General features: G+C 39.4%; 1 protein-coding gene across 5 annotated transcripts in view; it reads right to left on the bottom strand.

Moving 5' to 3' along the window:
• PRUNE2 (prune homolog 2 with BCH domain) overlaps positions 1-20,300 on the bottom strand; it is a 256,690-nt gene that overhangs the window by 106,205 nt on the left and 130,185 nt on the right. The gene's annotated exons all lie outside the window — the stretch shown is intronic.

Below are 20,300 nucleotides of genomic sequence, written 5' to 3'. Positions count from 1 at the left end.
CTCTGTTTCCAGATGCTCTCCCTTCTTTCCTCCATCAAAATGAGGGAGTAGGGTAGGTATTTGTATAGGTTCCATTAAGTTGTGATATTCAATGATATAATAATTCTAACATGAAAAATATGTTCAGAAGCTAGGGTCTCCTATCAGGGACAGAAGAGAAGGTAAGCGTTCCACTTTTGATTTCAGCTAAGGTCATGATCTCAGGGTCATGAGATCAAGCCCTGAGTTGGACTCTATGCTGAGCATGGAGCCTGCTTAGGATTCTCTCTGCCCCTCCCCACTCATATTTCCCCCCTTCTCTTTCTGTCTTTGTCTCGAAGAAGAAGAAGAAGAAGAAGAAGAAGAAGAAGAAGAAGAAGAAGAAGAAGAGAAGGTAGTAAAGGCACAAATAAATATTTAAATTTTAAAATGACTGAACTTACATGAGAAAAGATGGTAACATAGTAAAGCAATGAAGACCCCTGGTCTGAAACAAGGCAGACTCTGATCTGATTCTCAGCTATTTCATTTATAGTTACACAGCTTTGGGTAAGTTATTTATCTTCTAAGCCTTAATTTCTGCATCAGAAAAAATATAATACTAATAATACCTACTTCATAGTTTATTGAGTGGATTAAATGAGATAGTTTATATAAATTACTAGCACAGCACATGGACTATTGTAAATAAGAAACATTTAATTTCAAATAAAATGTTGAGTTTAGTTTGTCATAAATATAAGCAATTTTGTCTGATCATCATATCTTCCTTTGTGGAAGAACCCTCCTCACTTCTTGTGGCTGATGTCAAGCTGAGCTCTAGGTGTGGCAGGTGACTCAGACCTGGCCAAGTTGCACTACACCTACTTGGCCACATAATGATTTCAGGAATGAGATGTGACCTAGGTCAACTCCTTCATAGGAGTTTTGTGAAGCTCTCTCTTCCTCTGAGATATTGAGATCTAAGGCTTACTGTAAGTTTGGAGCTGCCCATGGCCATCTTGAGGAATCATGGAGAGAGCTACCTGAGAATGAGGGCAACACTGGGAAACACAGTGGCAAGAGGTAGAGAAAAAGAGATAAGCTCTGGTGATATAGTTTGACTTTGAGTCCAAGAGTATAAGAAGCTAGGTTTACCCAAAATTATCACTTACAAAGGCAGAGCCATTAATGTCTTGTTTACCTTAAGCGAATTCAAGTTGGGTTTCTGTTACAATCAGAGAATCTAACAAACCTATAGTTTATGAGAACCTACAAAGTAATTATAATAATAGAACTGGATATTTGCAGGAGCAGAGGCTGCTTCAAGATAAAGTCTTTTTTTCTTTTTCCAAATCATTACTTTTACATTTTAGAAATAGGGCTTCTCTTTTTATTGAAATTAGGGTTTTTTTCATGGTGGCTGAAAATTAAGTCACTGAGACACCAAAAGAGCTGAGGGAGGCCAACAAACTGGACTCCTGGAAGCAAAGGCCTGGGAAATAGCAGAAGTAACTAGAAGACTGACCATGGGTGGCTTTAGGATCGCCTATTAGGCTGCACCATCCTAGAAAGCAATCTTTGAACAAAGGTTAACATGCAAAGAACCCAAACTTTAAGTGTTATGACACAAGGGGAGAGCAAATTTTATGTCGATAGAGCAAAGTTGGGTTTTCTATACATGCTCAATGTAATCTTAATCAATGTTTACCAACTTTCTAGCTGGTAGTAAGATAAAAATTAGTGATTTACATGTCATGGGTGTGCAAGTTGAGACTCAAGAAGCTTCAGGAATACTCCCAATTGCACATATAGTTATTTGATGGTAGAGTAGGAACTGGAACCAAGATTTTCTGAGCTTTGTTCTAGTACATTTGTATATGCAATTTGTCCTCATTTAAGGTTGAATGCTGTGTCTGATAAGAACAGAAAAGGAAACTAATTTAATATCGTCTTTCTTTTAATCACTTCTCATTCTCCTAATCTTTTTTAAATTAATTAATTTTTTTTTTAAAGATTTTATTTATTTATTTATGAGAATGCACAGAGAGGAGAGAGAGAGAGAGGCAGAGACGCAGGCAGAGGGAGAAGCAGGCTCCATGCACCAGGAGCCCGACGTGGGATTTGATCCCGGGTCTCCAGGATCACGCCCTGGGCCAAAGGCAGGCGCCAAACCGCTGCGCCACCCAGGGATCCCTAATTAATTTTTTAAAAAAGATTTATTTATTTATTTATTTATTTATTTATTTATTTATTTATGATAGAGAGAGAGAGGCAGAGACACAGGAGGAGGGAGAAGCAGGCTCCATGCTGGAAGCCCAACGCAGGACCTGATCCCAGAACTCCAGGATCGTGCCCTGGGTAAAAGGCAGGCGCTAAACCACTGAGCCACCCAGGGATCCCCCTTTTTTAAAATTTAATATCGTCCTTCTTTTAATCACTTTTCATTCTCCTAATCTTTTTTTTTTAATTTTATTTACTTATTCATAAGAGACACAGAGAGAGGCAGATATACAGGCAGAGGGAGAAGCAGGCTCCCTGTGGGGAGCCCGATGTGGGACTCGATCCCAGGACCCCGGGATCACGACCTGAGCTGAAGGCAGATGCTTAACCACTGAGCCATTCAGGTGTCCTCTCCTATTGTAATCTAAGGAGGAAATATCAGAAGCCAGATTTAGATAGTTCATGAAATTATTTTGTAGCCTCAAGGATTAGTAATGTGTGTGTGTACATGCACATTTGAAAACTTTATAAGATTTATTTATTCATTTATTTTAGAGAAAGAGTGTGCATGGTGGGGGGGGGCAGGGAGGAGCAAAGGGAGAGGGAGAGAGAGAGAAGCAGACTCCCTACTGAGTATGGAGCCCAACATAGGGTTTGATCTCAGGACCCTGAGATCACAACCTGAGCCAACATCAAGACTCAGATGCCCAACCAACTGAGCCACCGAGGGGTCCCAGCACTTGAAAAATTTTAAGAGAATTTCTCTGTACAATTACTTTCAGAAATAATATAAGCACTGTGGTGGTAAGCACTCAAGAGACTTGGTGTGTGAAAAAAATACACATACTGCAAAGTTAGGAAAAATATTGTATGATGCACCTTATGCCATAGATAATCTCTGGTCTGGTATCTAAAAGAAAGAGGAAGTCGTCATGCTAACTCCTAGAAGAACAAAATGAATAGGAAGTTGCTATGTAATTTATGACTGGCTTGAGCCTTAAGCTTTCCGGTGTTTGGATCTGAACATGGCAGCAGAGGAGGTCTAAATGGAAGCATTTATAGCATCACCAACTTCCCAGAACCATAAGCCATCCTACCCTCCACAATGACCCAGAAAAAGTCACATGTGTGGCAGAGCATCATAATTTATGGGAAGAGTATGAAGTGGAAGGTAGAGAGTCTATCCCTATTTCTATTCTCATGACGTTCAGCTGTCATCAAGAGAGGCCTAGGTCTTTTCCTGTGTAGCTGTATCCCTTCTTGATGAGATAAAACTAAGAAACATGCTTATTTGTAGGCTTATTATAAATAGAAGCACAAGGGGAGGGGATACCTTGTGCCTTCTCTTCCTTATTTAAAGGTAAGAGTCTATAAGTAAACTGCCAGGTTGATGAGTCTAGGAATTATCAAGCTTTGGCAGTTGGTTGCCTCTAGCACCATCCTTTCTTGAGAGGGGCACAGATGATCACTCAAACCAAGCTCAATATTGAATCACTGGCAGTGCTTGACTTTACTACTAATATCAGTGAGAGTAGACATTTATATAACTGCTATAGGGCAACCCGTAAGGGTGTAGAGTACAAGACCATACAAAAATATTACAGGTCCCATAGTCAGAAACCTCACCAGGAGCTATCTACTTTAGCAACATAGCCTCAGGTACAAATTTACATGCAATAATTCATATTCTACCAAATAAATCCCAGGCAAACAGAGTAATGCAAAAACACATTTCCTGCTGTCAAGAAAATTTCTGGCAAAATTAATCAACCATTCATCCATTCAGGCTCTTTGCATACCCTTTTGTCAAAGAGGGAATACTAAGAGATTTCTTTTCTCTTCCACGCACTCATTTTAATGAATTGAAGAATCCATCAAGCTTGAGTTGATTTATTGAACTGTCTCTTAGCTCAGCAGTACAACTACAGCAAATGAACTGGTAACTTCTCCTAAAACCAGCAGCGATTCAATTCAACAATATCTGATTTCTTTAACTCTTTGTAATTCCAGATTTAACTTATTCTTGCATTTTTAGCCTATGCACCTTGGTTTTCAGTGTATCTCTAAACAGTACAAACTTTAGATAAAATCTTGCACATTTACATGCACTGTTTAGTGTTCTGATGGCAGTAATCAAAGCATACAGATTTTAAGACCTCTTCCTTTAAAGGACTTTAAAAGCACATTGTTATTAGGTAGTTAAAAAACAAAAAAGATTTCTTTAAGGATCCATAGCTTTTCTCTAATGCACACTGTTGGTTCTGGTGGTTAATGTTTAATGTTAACTGATGACCAGTCACTTTGGTTCAAAGCACTAAAGACACATAAATTTCTTGGTTTTGTATTTATTTTAACCATTCTACCAGGTGAGGAGAATCACTACAAGGAGATATTTAAGGCATAAATATCGGCGAGAAACCGAACCGATGTTTAAACACAGATTTTCTCACCAAACCTCGTCCACTCAGCCCCATGGAGCCCATTTATCACATACAAGCTTTGCATTTTTCTTTGTAAAGATATATGACCTTTGCCTATTAGATTTCATTAACGGGGCACCATACAAGGCTCCTTTGCACATGGCAGGATAGAAAGCTCAACATCCTCGCCTGAAGGATTTTCGGGAGCAAGCTCATCTTCAATCTTTGTCCCTGGGAGGCACTTTTAACACCTGCCAACCACAGCACTATCATCAGAAAAACATTTAGAGATTTATCTTCGGGCTGGTAATTATAAGAGATAATTTGTTTGGAGTATGGATAAAGTTGGTCTAGCATAAACAAACTAGAGGCTCAAATTACATGACGAACATCATTAACTATTGATTTAACCACTGCAAGTCTGCAAGCTCAGTGACACTCTCTGAATATGGCAGGTTCCTAAGTGACAACTTTGTTCTAAACCTTCCTGGGACTTGAGAGCTGTATTTCAGGGCCAATTCAGAGTCATCCTGGCTTTTGTCCTTCTCCTTCTTCCTCTGTGGGCCCAACTCTAGGTAACCTCTGTTTAGAACTCTGAACGTTAAGCATTGTAGACCATCACATTTCAGAAGGCAAGGTACTTTGCTTTGGGAAGGTATTTGTAGGGGGAAGTTGAAGTCATCATAGGTCACAGGTCACATTTTACCTTTCACAGCCCTTTGTATATGATTTCATCAGAGCCTTATAGTCACCCTTTGAAATGGGGAGAGCTGGCATCTGAGCCCATTTTATAAGGAGGCAACTGAGATATGAAGCAGCAAAGTGTTTAAAGACCTTGACCAAATGACATGAATGGACTCCTTAGGAAATTCCATTATTCTTCACTTTTTTTTTAAGATTTTTAAATTTATTTATTACAGTCACACAGAGAGAGAGAGAAAGGCAGAGATACAGGCAGAGGGAGAAGCAGGCTCCATGCACCGGGAGCCCGACGTGGGATTCAATCCCGGGTCTCCAGGATCTCGCCCTGGGCCAAAGGCAGGCGCTAAACCGCTGCGCCACTCAGGGATCCCTCCATTATTCTTATCCTCAGGAAAGACAAGTGCTTCAAAGTGCCTCAAAGAAACCAAGAGCAAAATTATCTACCTCTCTGTCTTTAAGAAGATACTTGTGGGTACAGAGCTAAGATGTGACTTTGTATATAATCCTATTTTCTGCAAAGAATACGAACTTGCAGGAATGAAATGGGGACCCACAGCTGAAGAGAAAAATCTCATGGGCAAATTTACAGAAGATAGTAAAGTAAATGCTGAAATTTCCTGGTTGGGATACTAGCTGTATTGAATACAGCTCAGTCTTTCAGTGTCTCAAAGTGAAGAATTCTAGCCTCAAGCTCTCAGTTTAAAGAGGTGTCTACTCACTAAGTAATAAGTGATACTACTAATATTCTTTAATGCCATCATTAATAATGGCAACAAAAAATTCCATGAAGTCTTTCCCAAATATAAGCCTATAATTTCTTATCAGAAATCCCTAAAAATATAATTTATTTAATTTATAATTCAGATTTTTTTATTTGGGAAAGGTAATATGATATATGATGCATGCAATGTATAATATATAAGGGCTGCCCCCCCAGACACACAAATATTTATGCAACAAACTGTATATAGTAGGATAAAGACTATAAGTACCAGGTCAGAGTTTGCTATCAAAGATTTTCAAAAACCTTAGGGTTTTTAGAGCTTTCTGGATTTCAGAATTGCAGATGAGGGATCACAGACCTGGACTATTTCTCAATAAAATGTTAAATACTGAATATCCATTGTTCAATGAAAAGAGCAGAGATCATTTCCAATTACATGCTGAGATAAATATAGAATTAAGCATTAAAAGGTCATCTAGTTGACCACCAACATGAGTCGATTCAAAGGAGAGACCCAAAGGCATTAATATAAAAGCTCATTAATATAAACTCTACTAATTAATTCAAATGGTGGGCTGCTCAAAATTTACATTTGCTTTCTCAGTGAAAACATTTAGTGGTTCCCAAATGGCAAGAAAAATGTTTTATGTAAAAACAGTTTTTTATAAAAACCTTTATATGTAATTAAACATTTTTGCAATTAATTAAAATTTTTGCATTTAACTAGGCATCTCTCTTAGCTAGTGACCAAGGTAGATGCCCAAATTTCCTCTCATTATCAGGTTATCTGTTGGCTGATTCAAGCTTTCTATGTTTCTGGAAGTTAGAAAGCTTATTTTAATTTAAAAAATAATCTCTAATTCACATTTTAGTTACTCATGTTGGCTTTTTCTGCATTTATCAAAATTAGTGAGGTTTGAACTTTATACCAAATGAATTCTTTTTCTGGAGCTGGAGCTGTGGATTTCTAGTCAAGCCTTGATGATTCAGGTTATACGCATAAAAATTTTTGAAGTAATCTATGTGCATGATCCAGGATATTCCATTCAGTATGATACATTTGCTGCTCACATACAAATATGGCCTATAGATGAATTGTAGCTATAGGTAATCGGTTTTCCATTAGTTGAGTTTTTAGATGAAATATGTTAACAGTATTAGTTCTCAGGTCCTGAGGATGACCAAAAGTTTGTCAGATAATGTGAATGAGGTAGGGAAAGTGTTCCAATAAAAAACCCAGAGATCAAAAAAAACAAAACAAAACAAAAAACCCCAGAGATCAATTAAAATGTGATGCATTATAAATCTCTGCTATTGCAATTTTGGTTTAGTTGTTCTTCTACTTGTAATTTTCTTCCTCCTCTTCCACACCTGTTGAGACCCTCAGCCTGTTCTAAAACAAACTCAAATGATTTCTAGTGGGATTATTTTTATATTTGAAAGACATGACAAGATTTTTCTCTTATATGTCTAATGCATGTAATGCACAGAGATGTTCATGGTAATTCTGTAAGCTAAACTAGATATTTGATATATGCTAGAGATAGATGAGATAAATTGGAGAACATAAGCTGATCTGCCATGATTCGGGTAGATTGTTATTATAAACATAAAGAGGTTAAAGTCATATCATATGTTGTATTTAATGGTTCCTGCTCTATATAAATACAAGCCAACTGAAGTCTTTAATTTTGTGAAGTGGGTTTTGAGTTAAATGAGCTTTGTTTTACCATTTCATCGTCTTGCAAAAGCGAAGATAAATATGGAATTTTTAAAAAAGTATTAGTTCTCAACTATCACAAGGCTATGTTTTCCTTTATGTGATTCTTTGCTAAACTACAGTATTATAGTAGGGCTCTCTCCTGATGTTGCTGAGATATGCTTGGTACCATCACAAAAATAGTGTCCTGGAATAGATGCCAGCTAACAGCACCAGCTAGTCACAAACCAGAATCCAGAATCCAGAATCCAGAAAGCATATATATGAACTTAATATGCAACAAGTGTGGTATTTCAAACTCAGTGGAAAATGAACGTTTTGACTAATAAATTGTGTAAACATAATTGATACCCTTTGGAAGAATGAATGCTAAAATTCAATTCCAGATGGATTAAAGATAGAAATATAAAAACACTGGATTAAAAAAACTACTTGAAAATCAAAGAGACTATCTTATAATACTGTATTCAATAGAGCTTAAAATACTAAAATATTCCAAGACCATGAGGCAAAAGAGACATATTTGACTACATAAAATTTAAGTATTTAAGAACTGTGTGTGTGTGTGTGTGTGTGTTTTAAAGATTTTATTTATTCCTGAAAGACACAGAGAGGCAGAGACACAGGCAGAGGGAGAAGCAGGCTCCATGCAGGGAGCCTGAGTGGGACCCTGGGCTGAAGGTGGCGCTAAACCGCTAAGCCACCAGGGCTGCCCAAGAACTATGTGTTAACATGTCATAAACAAAGTCAAAAGATAAATAATGGACTGGGAAAATTATCTGTAGTACTGTGACAAGGAAATATTAATCTCTAACATACATAACCTTCCAAAAAATCATTAAGAAAAAAGGTAAATAACTCCATTGAAAAATGTCCAAAAGAAATAAACTTGCAATTGAGAAGAGAAAAAAAAGTAAATGGGGGATCCCTGGTTGGCTCAGCGGTTTAGCGCCTGCCTTTGGCCCAGGGTGCGATCCTGGAGTCCCGGGATCGAGTCCCGTGTCGGGCTCCCGGCATGGAGCCTGCTTATCCCTCTGCCTGTGTCTCTGCCTCTCTCTCTCTCTCTCTATGTCTATCATGAATAAATAAATTTTAAAAAAGTAAATAGTTAATGAATATATAAAAGGCAGTTCAATCTCACAAGAAATCAAGGAAAAATCAAATTAAGCAAAAATGAGATACCAGTTTTACTATTGGATGTCAAAATTTTAAAGAGAAAGAAAATTTAGGGCTGCTAAAGATACAGGAAAACTGTTTTTTCAAATAAAGCTGGTAAAAGTATAGATTACAACAATTTTGGAAAATAATCTGACATTATTATTAAAAATAGACATAGCTATGAGTCAATAGTAGTTTGAGAAACTATCCTATAACTATATATATAGTTAACACAGCCTTGTTTTATAGACACAAAAATTTAGAAATAGTCTGACTGTCCCTCTGTGGGGACAATCTCTCCCTGTAATAGGACAGTCATGCCCCATCCAACCATGGAAAGGAATATGATTTGATTTAAAAGACTGAGTTAGATATAGATCTTTCCTTGACATACTGGTTAGAGACCAAAAAAAGAGAAAATTATGGAATAATGTATATGGTATGATCCTACTGTTAACACTGAGAAAAGCATATATTCCATATATACATATTTCCATATATATGTCTTTATGTGATTGTGTAACATAGAATTTGTTCATTTTAATTTCACTGGGCAAGGTAATTGAGGGTGTGGGAGTGCATGTTTCTTTATATATTTCATGCCATTGCTCTTAATAAAAACAAGCATGTATATTTTGTAATTTAAAAACTAGATAAAGGGACAATGAGAGAATAATAGAAAGAACTATGAGATTGTCTTTGCTCTATACGGTGGAGTCTGGATAACATGCCCAAGTTTGTCTAAGTGCAACCAATAAGCACTTGTGGTTAGGAGAGTTAACTGAGCTGCCTTTAGCAACTCATTTGTTAAACAGTCAGTTCCTTCTGAATGAAATGCAAGTCATTATCTACCCAAACAAGAAAAAAAACTCTGCAGCTGTGTCTCCTATGCCAAGTTCAGAGCCTGTGTTATTACAGCCATTTATTCAGTTGGTAAACATCTTGTAAGACTTAAACTAGGCAAACCAAACGTTCCAAGGTCAAAGCAATAAAAGAAGTTGAAGTTAAAAGTGCTAAATGAGTGATTAGGAGAAATTCCTTCTGGAATAAAAGATGGAACACAGAAGACTTCCATTAGTGGAGAGATACCTCACTGGCAGTAGGCTTGAGAGCAAAGGTCTCAGGACTTGGAGGATTATACAGATGGGGATTTTGTGTGTGACATTGCTATGCCTATCCACAGATGTTCCTAATCACTCCTCTTGCCCGCTCAGCTTTAAAACAAAGCAGCCCCCCTACTCATCCTGCTGTAAATCTTGTATGGAATTAAATTTGAATTCGCTTAAACTGTTAACGTAGTTTACAAAGACATATCCTAGCATTGTCATCCAAGTTCCCACAATGTTCCCTGCTTGGTGGATAGTATCTTTCTTTCTTTCCCTATATGCTACTCCTACACCCAGCATGAGCCCCTGTTTGCTTCATCCTGCTTGGGAAAGACATTCTGACTTGAGAGCTCTCACCACACATTTACCACCACTAGGCCTCATCCATGTGCAAGGGCTCCAAACCACTCTGTCTTGGATCTTGTTTGCAGAGAGCAGATCAAAGGATGCTGCCTATAATATGCCTGGATGAATCTCTTTAGTTGGTCCCTTACAGGTGGGTCAGTTTCACATAGAGGACGCTGTTCTTCTGGGGAGGTTCACAGGTCAAGCTCCAGACTCTTCCACCAGGTTACCTTCCTAAGAACCTGTAGCCATTGCTTTGGTGAGTCCTGATTTTGGCTTATAGTTCTACCTTCTAGCAAAGAGGAAAACAGTAGTAGGTACCTGTTGCTTTTTTGTCTTCTCAGCATCTTTTCTCTCTTTTTGTAAGCAGATCCCTCTCTCTGGCCACAGGAATGGGCAGGTGATCCAAGCTGAACTAATGATAATAGCTTACTCTCACTACCCCAGGTGGCAGGTAAGGGAAGAGGCATGTGTCCCTACAAGTAACAACTAATGTCCTTCTGAGCTTAGGGAGAGAAGCTCTTTGCTCTGATAGTGTCCAGAACAGTTGAGAGCCCCTATGCCCAGAAGGGGAGAATAAGAAACACTCAGAGGGAAACAAAACTAAGAGGTGGAAGACAGTCCACAACTTCATAATATGAGCCAATGAAACCTTTCCCATTCAAAAATTTTATTTATTATTTTAAAATTTATTTTTCTTTACTAGAGTCATATTGGTATTCTGTCTTTAAAACCAGAATCCTAATGAATGCAAAAGTTAGGGTCTATGGAATCTTCAATGTGCCAGGAATCATACTAGACTTTTAAACACACATTATCTCAATTTATCTTCCACAATAATTCTATTATCTTTCCCATTTTATAAGGTGAGGAGACTGAGGCTCAGCAGAGACTAGCAACTTGCCTAATGTCATACAGGTAGTCAGAAGAACTTCCCTTCAAACTCAGTTCTATCAACTACAAAGCTCTGCCCTCTGCTTTACTACACAGGTTTCCATAAAAAGGTCAGTTCTTAGATGTGGGAAGAAGATTCTTTAAGGGAAGAAAATCAACCAGTCCCCTTAAGAAATGGATTCTTGAGAGAATTCCTTTTTTTTTTTTTAATTTTTATTTATTTATGATAGTCACAGAGAGAGAGAGAGAGGCAAAGACACAGGCAGAGGGAGAAGCAGGCTCCATGCACCAGGAGCCCGATGTGGGATTCAATCCTAGGTCTCCAGGATCACGCCCTGGGCCAAAGACAGGCGCTAAACCGCTGCGCCACCCAGGGATCCCTTGAGGGAATTCCTAAAACAGCTGTTCTTAACAATGACAATAAACCCCTGGGTGGTGGAAGGGTAGTGGGATTGTTTGAAGACTCTTTGGTCTTCCTTAATTCCCACCCTTCTCTCTCCATACTCTTCACCTGTCTGGTGCTAGGAATGCTGGTCAATGGCCTGATTTTTCATATCACCAGGAAGGCCTTCTTCCCCTAGGATAATGAGAAGGAATCCTGATATTTGAGGAAGTACAAGTTGGCACCAGGATCATAAGTTAAGTGACCTTGTGCGCCATGCAGGGCAGGTTTACTTTCACTGGAAAAATATGGAAAGCCACTTAAGGATTTTAAGAAGGGAGCAGGGTATGGTCAGATTTGCAGTTGTTTTTTGTTTTATTTTTTTCTTCATTTGTTTTTATTTAAGTTTGATTTGCCAACATATAGTATAACACCCATTGCTCATGCCATCAAGTACCCTCCTCAGTGCCCATCACTCAGGCACCCCAACCCCTTGACCACCTCCCCTTCTGCAACCCTTTGTTTCCCAGAGTTAACAGTCTCATGATTTGTCTCCCTCTCTAATTTTTCTCACTCAGTTCCCCTCCTTTCCCTTATAGTCCCTTTCACTGTTTCTTATATTCCCCGTACGAGTGAAACTACGTGATGATTGTCCTTCTCCGACTGACTTATTACACTCAGCACAATACCCTCCAGTTCCATCCACATCAAAGCAAATGATGGGTACTCCTCCTTTCTGATGGCTGAGTAATATTCCATTGTGTATATAGACCACATCTTTTTTTATCCATTCATCTGTCAAAGGGCATGATGGCTCCTTCCACAGTTTGGCTATTGTGGACATTGCTGCTATGAACACTGGGGTGCAGGTGTCCTGGCGTTTCACTACATCTGTATCTTTGGGAAATACCTAGTAGTGCAATTGCTGGGTCATAGGGTAGCTCTATTTTTAACTTCTTGAGGAACCTCCACACTTTTGAATGTGAAGGGCACTCAGATGATTTGTATTCAAGGTCGAAAGCCAGTTACATGTGGATGGCCCCACAAAAGCTCCCTACCAGGGCCACAGCTTGCAGGTTGTGCTCTGAGCCAGAGTATCCAACACCAGGGGAGATGGGCTTTGAAATCCAGTCACTCACAAAGTGACCAACTCACAAAGTCATTTTGCAGGATGGGGCTCTCAGCCAAAGGAAGGAGCCTTACCCTAATTTGCACAAAGCCACCCATGGGCTAGTTTCAGTCCTAATTGCTATATTCTAGAAAAGACAAGACAAGGCACCGAACTAAGCCAGTGGCAATAGGATTAGGGAGAAGGGGACAAGTTCACATTTGCCTCATTGAGTTTGAGGTCCTGATGTGAAAACCAAGAGAGCTGTATGATACCCTTCACAAGATATCTTTATGTGACTAGATATTAATTAAAGGCTGGATCTAAAAATACAATTTAGACATTGCTAATGCTTACCCAAAGGATAGTCTCTGCTACAAAACGGGAAAGACACAGACGTGCATTGTTATTTACTGAGCTGTACTAGGAAGCAAGTAGAAAGTTCAAGGAAGAAATGATTAATGTTCAACAGAAGGTCCCTGCTGGATCAATTTGCCAAGCTTATTGGCTCCACACATTAGCCCACCTAAATGTAAACCCATAACATACACATAATGCAAAAGTTGAACTTTCCTCCTGCCTCCCAAATAGCCTCTTCTCATGCACTCTGCTAAACAGTCTGGATGGATACAAACAGCTGTTCTTTGCAAGAATGCTAGATATTCTTCACTGACAGATGGCAGCAACTCCCTAGGGTGTATATACACACACACACACACGCACACACATACACACACACACAGAAACCTTAGTAAGGTCAATAACACTGATATTCATCAATGGAGTTACTAAAATTTAGAGTCAGGAGAAAGGCCTGGGATTAAAAACCTAAGTTTGTGTTTCTTCTGGGCTCAGTGCCAATGGATTTTATTTTGGAAAGTTGCTGTGAATAAAAATGCTTTCCATTTTATATTTTGCTTTTAAAGAGTAAGCCATCATTTGTCACAGTCAACTCAGTGATTGTTCCTTGTACTTTAGATTCTCCTCTGCCCTTGTCACAGAAAGCAGAAGAACTTTAGATCTGTGTCTCCTTGGGAAGCACACCTGAGAAATCTCTGGTGGAATGTGGCAAAACATTGGTTGTTTAAATCACCATCTTTGAAAAAGTCTCTTGTAAAAAATATTATTACTAGAAATTCTTACCGATCCCTCCAGACTCCAGCCCAAATGAATAACTAAATAGATTTGGCTAGATAATCAAGAAAATACGAATATCCAGATCATATTCTTTACAAAACTCAATTAATCAAAAAAATAGTGGTGGTTTTTGATACAGTGGACTTTTCTCCTACTCAAGTGAAATGTAGAGAGCTATCAAATCAAGACCTTAAGGGAAAAAAATTTTTCTCTGAAAATTTCTCTCTCCTCAAGAGAGGTGGATTGGTTGGATTCTTCCTAGAATCATGTAAATTTAGAATTCAACTGAGAGCAAAGTTAAATGGTGAGTTTGAGATACGCCCTAAAGGCCACTTAGATCAATCACCCACACAATTATTAAATTTGTTCTACCTCATTCTGCCAAGTGGTTATGAACGCTTGTGCAGATGGGAAAGTTGTCACCAATGCAGCTGGCTCAGTCTACCTTTGGATAGGTCTACTGGACAGTTTTCCCCTTATACAGAGGTAAATTTTCTTTTTAAACCTTTTCTTATTTGCTTTGGATCTCCAAATAGAATGTTGACAACAACAAGGAAGATCTGAGTGCTTACAACAGGCAGTCATTGCTTTGAACATATAGCATGGGTTAATTTATTACTCAGAATAATCCTTTGGACAGGTTAATATCGATATTAATATCTTCCCCAATCTACAAGAGGGAGAAGACTGAGGCACAGAAAAGTTAAATAACTTTCCCAAGATCACATGCTTTAAAAGTGATAATTGAGGATTTGGAGTCAGGCATACTGACTCCAGAGTCCAATAACCAAAAGATTGGGCTGCTGAATCTTTGAGAGTGCTTGAAGAGAGTCATTGGGCCTCCTCAGAAAGTTCTAGTGAAAAAAGACAACTGTAGCTTTTGACATCATCTAATGAAACATTTAGATCCATTAATGCTAAAGAAAGTGTTACTTTAAAAAAAAAAAGATTTTATTCATTTACTTGAAAGAGAGAGAGACAGCAAGAATGGGGAGGAGAGGGAGAAGCAGACTCCCTATGAGAGGGAGCCTGATGCGGGGCTCGATTCCAGGACCCTGGGATCATGACCTGAGCCAAAGGCAGACGCTTAAGCGACTAAGCTATCCAGGCACCCTTGAAAGTGTTACTTTTTAAAAGATACGCTTTTACATATATTTCTTACTAAAGGATGCAATTAAACCGAACCTACAAAATTACATTAGAACTGAGAGCAATCTGTTTATATAAACCTATGTTTGGGCAGCAACAAAATAAAAGCACTCTTATTCTCTCTCATGAGTTAATAAGGAACTTTACAAAATAGATGATTCAAGAGTTCTCCATTCTGGATGGTTAGAAGTCCTGAGAGTTCTTTCTGAATAATGACCACCGTGCCTCTCTGTGCTCACCTCTCCCCTGAGATTTTGATCCAAATGGCAAGGGGTAGACCCAAGCACCAGTAGTGTTTTAAAGCTGCCTCAGTGATTCCAATGTGACATCAGGGTTGAGAATCATGGATCAGTGACTAGTCATGTTTCAGATTCCAAACCTATAAAAGGTCACGTGGCCATTAACAGGCAAAAGATAGAATTGGAACTCGAGTGTCATGACTCAAGAATCTGGAATTGTTCCCAACATGCACTATTGCCAGCCACTCTTCCTAATACCAAATTCCTTAAGAAAAAAAAAAAGCCAGCCCTTTGCAGTGGGAAGGATGCACATGTGAATGAATATGCAGGGAAGCTAGCTTCCCGATTGACCCAAGTTGGGACTACAGAGGACCTGCTGATCTGGCAAAGAGAAAGCAGACTAACAGGCCAGTCCCAGACACATTACCATGACCCCTGTCAACTTTCACTCTTTTACTCATGAATTAAAATGTCCCAAGACATTCCAGCCTTACTGTTTACAGAGAAACACTCTAGCATATCCTAATGAATCGTGGACTTTTCTCTTCATGCAGGCAAACATGACCATATTTCTTTTTAAGTACTTTTAAGTAGTTCTAACAGTAACTCAGCTTCTTGCTAGATTTTAGAAGCCAAACCCCTCTTGTTATTTCCTTCCATTGAATGCTTGAAGCACTATCCCAGCAGGTCATATACTTGCCTTCAATTTGACCAATTCTGTAGGACATTTCATAAATCGATTACTTTGGTTCTTAAAATCCTGTTAAAGATTTATGTCATTCCTTCTCATTCCTTTTTTACCTCGGTATGTATCTTGCTTTATTCATTCAAGTATTTATTAGATATTTATTGAAGGCCCTCTGTATTCCCTGGCCCTGATTTATTTTTCTCCAATGCACTTTTGAAAACCTGAATTCATATTGTATGTCTAACTGTTTCCTTTGTTGTCCATCTCCCCTGCCCCCAACAGAATGTCAGCTCCAAGATGATTAGGGAACTTTGTCGCATTCATACTCTATCCCTGATACCTGAAATACTGGGGGCCCATGGTAGATGCCCAATGGATATTAAAGGAATTAACAAATGAGTGAGTGACTGACTGACTGACTGACTGACTGAATGGATGGATGGATGAGAAAATGAATGGATGTGACAAATGAGAGGATGGATGGATGGATGGATGGATGGATGGATGGATGGACAGATGGGTGAGTGAATACCATGTGCCAGACTATGGCGATATAAAAAATGTGTCGAGTTTCCTGCCCACGGGAGTCTGCAGCCTTACTGCAGCTAAGCATACACAATGCGGAACCATCTTGTAGAGGTATGAACAAAGAGCACTGGGAACAGCAGGGACAGAATCTGGAAACCTCTCTGGAGAAGTCAGAGAAAACCCCCTCACAAAGCTAATACTTGTGATGCGATGCAAAGGAGGGCAGGACTCTGCGCAGTGGCCAAGCCGGGCCCGACATTTATGATGGGAAGAACAGAGAGCACAGGACAGGACTCTGAGCAGTGAGTAGACAGAAATGGAGATTTCAGAATATTCCAAACAGAGTTCATCGACAGACTGAGGCCCAACAGTGACTTCACTGTTCTGTGATGATAAAACATCCACTTTGGCTGAAACCAGATTATCGATGTCAAGAACAGACCTCATGAGACAGGGCTGGCTAACATACAGAGGTCATCTTTGGTTCATTTGTATTTTAATGACCTGGGATAGTTTACTTCACTTCTCTGTTCGCAGTTCCCTCAGCTGTAAAAGGAGGATAAGGAAATAGTAACGACTTCATTGAGTCACTGTAAGGAATAAGTGAATTACCCTATCTGAGGCACTAGCCAAGCCATTGGTCAGTTCTGCTAGAAGGTGCCACATGCATTCCTAAGAAATCCCAACGCAAAATTGCACAGTGAAAACCAGAGTTCATTGGAAGAGCAGGGATGGGGCACCACTCTCAACTTCATCAGACACACTTATAAAGAGAGGAACCCAATAAAAATGGCAGCATGGTTGTGCACATATGAAGTGGTCAATAAATACTATAATAAATAGGGCACTTACCTTGAAAAACATCTAAAGTCTTGCTTCTAGAAATGGGCATTGTTGCAGCTTGAGTTCCTATATTTGAAATTGGACCAAAAGCCCTAAAATCAGACATGGATAGGTGTGGTTCATCATGGCTGTGAACACAGGTAGCAGGCAGGTGTTTGGTGTGAGTGTCTGGGTGTACATTCGTGTACACTTGTGCATTTTGTATAATTCCAACAAAGCTCTGATAAGTGCCATTTTCTCTGTCCACTCAGTGTTTCTCAAGGACAAAATTGTGCACAATCACATCTGAAGTTTGCATTGTGCTCAAAACTGGTTCCTAATGTATTCTTCACATTTTCCAAACTGGCCTTATGGAACTGACCAAAAGTGTTCAATGAGGAATAGCTGTGACAGAAAATTTTAGAACTCCACAATATTATTTTAGGCATCAACCAGCTGACAACATAAATCTCTTTAACAACTTGGGAAGACTCCCTTGCCTGTACACACCCCCACCCCCAGCCTCTGAACCCAGTGAAAGCAGCTGCGGAACAAGTTGCGGTTTTGAATTTGTGTCCATTCCTTATCACTCAGTGTCCCTCAACCCAAAACAACTGAGAAACCACTTTAGAATAATATGCTAAATACAAAATGTAATTTCATTTAAAAATAATGAAATACCCCAACAACTGCTGGCTTGCTATTTCACTTATAACTTGAGCAGATACTATTGAGCTGTAGGGTAAAAGGGGTTTTAAAGAAGAGAACTCAATTTTCAAGAAAAAAAAAGGAAAGACTTCTAGAATTAACTTTTTTTTTTAGTACATACATTGAAAAACTAAAGTTCTCAACTAATAAAAATCTTCTTTATAAGACCTGAAGTCCCATACTCCAAAATTTGAGAGGGAACTGGCTTAAGGTGTGCGGATGAGATCTGGCTAAAAAGTACTTCAAAAAATTGATCACGTTGTAGGTGCCTGGGTGGCTCAGTGGTTGAGCATCTGCTTTTGGCTCAGGGCATGATCCCGGGGTCCTGGGATTGAGTCCCACATCAGGTTCCCTGCATGAAGCCTGCTTCTCCCTCTGCTTGTGTCTCTGCCTCTTTCTCTGTCTCTCATGAATAAATCAACCAAATCTTAAGAAAAAAAACAAAAAAACAAAACAAACCCAGCCCCTGGAGGCTTCCCGCTTCGCTCGCCCGCCAGAGGGCGCCACTGCCCCATCCTTCCCCGCCGCTGGGGCTCCTCCAGTCTCCCCAGGCCTTTGCAGGCTCCCTCCACCCTCGAGACAGCTGCATTCTCTTTGCCGACACAGGCGGGGTTTTTGGTGTTTTTTTTTTTGTTTTGTTTTAAAAATCTCCTTAGATATCCAATATTTTCGGCCGAGTTTACGTCCCGAGGGAGGACTCCTCAGAATCTGGCAAAGGTACTAGGAGGAGGGAAACCCAGATCGCTAAAACGTGGGAAACGCGGTACCCGCTTCTAGCGGAGGAAGGATTGCCATGGAAACAAAAGGGATGCGAGAAGGCCCTGGGGGCGTCCGGCGCTATTTCCCCCCAGTGATACTTAATCTGTAGTATCTGCAGTGTTTCTCAGGGCTGGATTAGCCCGCGCAGGCAAAGTGTGTAATCGGTATTAATCTCCCAGAATGTCCCTGCTACCGCCTATCAATCTGCATAAATGCTACCACAAAACTTTAGGAAGAAATGCTATTCAGAGCAAATGATGCATCAAATTCAAACAGGCCATCAAGATTGCTAATGGATTTTAATAGCAGCTATTACAGCATAATAGTATTTTCCCAACAGCTGTTTGTTGATACAATTCTCAGTTTACAGGACCTTTATGTCCAATCCCAGGAGATGGCCCACCATTCATTTATAATCATTTGATTCCACCTACAAACAAATGCTACTTTATTTGCATTTGGAGGCTGTGAATGGTCTGTAGATTTGACCCACTCCCACCTCATTCAACGAAACCAGCAGCGAATATTACAGAGTAATTAATATTTAGATGTACTAACTACTGCCAGAATAAATACTGTCAACTGGTGAACTCAAAGAGGTTTTTTTATTGATTGCTTGGCTACAATTCTAATGATGCTAATTGTCAAAAACTGCCTTTTATTCTTATGTCAATGAGTAATGGCCTCAATCAGAATTAAGACTGAAGTTTTTGAAACTAAAGGACACATAAACCATCCTGAGTTTTTCTGCTGGAGATGACTTATATTCAAGAATGCCACTAAATCGCAGCCAGAGGGAAGCCCTTGTTCGGCAGCAATAATTGTGATAAGAATCGAGGTGAGGGAGAATGTATCTGGGAAACTTAAAGCTTTGTTTCTTGTGGAATGATCGAGAGATTATGGCATTGAAAATAAATATTAGTTCACGAGTTCACAAAGAATCACCTAAGGAATGCGTTTAAAATGTGAATCCCTGGCTCCTGCCCCAGAGGTTTGAGGCTGGGCCCAAGAATTCACATTTTAACAAGAACTCCAGGGGATTCTGGTGCCAGTTATCCTCGGACCACAGTTTGAGAAAAGCTGGGGGAAAAAAAGCACCAGGTTATAAGACTAATTTATCTCCAGAGTCTTAATGCAGCTTTGGGCTTTAATGATTTCAGAAGTAAATGTTTTAAAAAGCACATAAAACATCGTGTGAAAGTTTATTTTATTACTTTTATGCTTACTTAGTTCTGCAGTTTTGAAAAAAAATAGTTTTTAATTATAGATCTTTTTCCTTCAAGGTAGTATGTACAAATTTCAATCAGGAGATTATTTTTTAAAAGATTTTATTTATTTATTCACGAGAGACACAGAGAGAGGAGAGACACAGGCAGAGAGAGGAAGAGAAAACAGGCTCCATGCAGGGAGCCTGATGTGGGACTCCATCCTGGAACCCCAGGATCACACCCCGGGCCGAAGGTGGCGCTAAACTGCTGAGCCATCCGGGTTCCCCAATCAGGAGATTAAATGCCATCCTTATGCTCAAAA

The sequence above is a fragment of the Canis lupus genome, chromosome 1 (genome assembly GCF_048164855.1).
Source record: "Canis lupus baileyi chromosome 1, mCanLup2.hap1, whole genome shotgun sequence".
In the NCBI taxonomy this organism is placed as follows: Eukaryota; Metazoa; Chordata; class Mammalia; order Carnivora; family Canidae; genus Canis; species Canis lupus.
This window is presented reverse-complemented; position numbering and strand designations above follow the sequence as displayed.